The sequence below is a fragment of the Physella acuta genome, unplaced genomic scaffold, assembly GCF_028476545.2.
Source record: "Physella acuta isolate Inbredline_101_S28 unplaced genomic scaffold, ASM2847654v3 ptg000149l, whole genome shotgun sequence".
Lineage (NCBI taxonomy): Eukaryota > Metazoa > Mollusca > Gastropoda > Physidae > Physella > Physella acuta.
The window spans coordinates 4873-7500 of record NW_026731668.1 but is presented as its reverse complement, the minus strand read 5'-3'; positions in this window follow the sequence as shown (position 1 = coordinate 7500).

Here is a 2628-nt window from a genome sequence, read left to right as displayed (position 1 = left end):
TTAGTTACTTTACGTTTTTATTAATGACAAAAGCTATTGCTTTAACAGTAGTGTGAAGGAAGCTTAAAAGAAAAATGCAAAGAAGTGAAGAACTCTTAGCTCTAATCCTCCACTGTCTTTAACTCTATATTTGTTGTTCATTCACAAATTGGGCAGAAGAAGTAGAGTTCATAAGTATCGTGACCTTGGTAAAATGTGGTCAGCACTTTGATCAACCGCCTTTTCTTCTCCTAACGTTTTATTGATTTCTACCCGGATTCGAACTCGAGACTTTGTTATTAGCCGCCTAGCGCTCTACCGCTTAGGCCATGCCGTCCCATACATAGAAATTAAAGGACCCTTTAAAACTTGGCGTCTTATTGAGCAGATGAATTCGAGTCCGCCTGTTTCAGTGACCTCGGCATATGAAGGGGTAGTGTAGTCAGCATTATGTCTTACGAGTTGGGACACGGGACATTCACACATAATAGTGCATTGTTTTCAATTATAAGAGAATATAAATTTCGTTAATAAAAATTATTGCTATTTTCAAAATACATTTAATCATAGTTAATTCAATTTGTATGAAACTAGAAGTGTATTTTAAAAGAAATATTGAGCACTTTTTTAAGCATACGCCGCTATTTAATTGTTATTTTCTACTTTTCGGTACTTCAAATTTGTGAATTCAACACTACCAATGCTGCGACTGAAAATATTTTGCTTTAAAACACTATCAGTAGCTCGTGTAGGATGATTATCCTCACCCTCCTTCCTCCCCCCCTCCACCCCCTTGAACTCACCAGACTGGTGGGGGGTGGGGGTGGTAGAGATATGCCGAGAGATCGAGGGAGGGGGCGGTAATTTTCTAATTAAGGTACGAAAATTTAGCTGTGTTCTTAATTTAGCTATCTGGAATAAAATAACACCAAATATCACTTGGAATAACTTTTTTTTCTTCTTTTTACAAAGAAGATATTTATGTTATTATTATTATAATTATCACTATTAGTAGTAGTAGTAGTAGTAGTAGTAGTAGTAATAGTAGTAGTAGTAGTAGTTGTTGTTGTAGTATTAGTGAAAGTAAACCCTAATTTTAAATTAAAATTAAACGTAAACAATATTTTCACTTCCTGGTTCATATCAGTGTTCTCCATCACGTCTATTGTTAATATTGCCACTTTGTAAAAAAACATTATCTACTGTTCTACTGATTATATATCAGTATTCTTTGAAAGAAAGCTTTATGAGTATAAAGACTTAGCCCCGCCCTCGCTACGCCTCTGCATAGACGCATTCACCGAACCCTTCTTGTTGGTTCTATATTCGCACTGACAAAATCAGAGGAGTGAGCTGTCTGTCGGGACCTCCGCTGTTCCCTGATGTAGTCGTGTCTATGTAATTAAAAGATGAATAAACCGGGAGTGATCTCCCCTAAACTTTCTCGAATATTCTTATATAAAACAACAGGGGATGGGAACTTCATTTTAAAAACTTAAAGTTTTTAAAATAGAATAAAATCTCGTAGAAAAAATTAATTGCACACCAAGTGAACGCCAAATGAAATGTGCATAATAGTGCGCAAAATTGTTAGTACTTTATAAATTTACATGCGTTTTTTGAGAAATCGGAAATAGCGTAAAGTAGTACTTCCGGTCGACGGAAATTACTCAAAATTTAAAAGAAGGTTGAGAATTAGATCTTTTACTTACATGTGAAATTTCATATATCTTTCTGAAATAGTACTCAAGTTATAGGCTTTTGAAATATTCAAAGTAGAAAAAGTATCCCTTTCCGGTTATTGGAAATTGCTCAAAAGTTGATTTGGATCTACGATTTTGATATAATACTTATATTTGAAATTTCATCAACCTAGCTGTAACGGTACTCAAGTTATCTTGTTTTCACACAGACACACATGCACACAGACACACACACACAGACACACATACATACGGACAAAATTGCAAAATTATGTTTCTCCGTATCAGTGAGGTGTTAAACGTCGAGATTTGTAAAAATCTCGTAGTTTTTTATGCACGATTACAAGACTTTCTCTATACTTCGTATATACGAGAAAGTAAAAATGAAGAACGCCGTCCTGTTTGATTTATGATTGTATTGGATCGTCGTACGTTGTTCTTCAACTTTAAGCATTGACCCTGTCCTCATCTCACATCATAACAGTGACCTCCGCAACTGAGACCGACTAACTGACACCCTAGGGTTCGCTAGAACACAGGATAGGAAACACTGTTATTATATATTGTTTTCTGTAAACATATGATGTACTGTTTATAGTTAGGTTTGGGGCTAGGTTGTTTTTGGGTGAATGGGTAAGGCTCCGGAAAAACAACAACAACTTCTTAATTAATAAGCATTTTTTATTTATTTTTGGATGTTTAAGTTAGGGTACTTAAGAGAAAATATTTGCATGCACAAGGGGCTCTTCTGAAAACATGGTTGCCATGGCAACGGCAGCCATCTTTGAAAAAAAAACATTTGTGGATTTCTAAAATTTAATAAACTAATATATTTATTGGTCATATAATCATTGATCCTTTTTTTACTAACACTAATTGAGTCTGCCGGCTAATTTTGTAACAGAAAACATTCAAGAAATATTATTTTTTGAATTTTTATAATTTG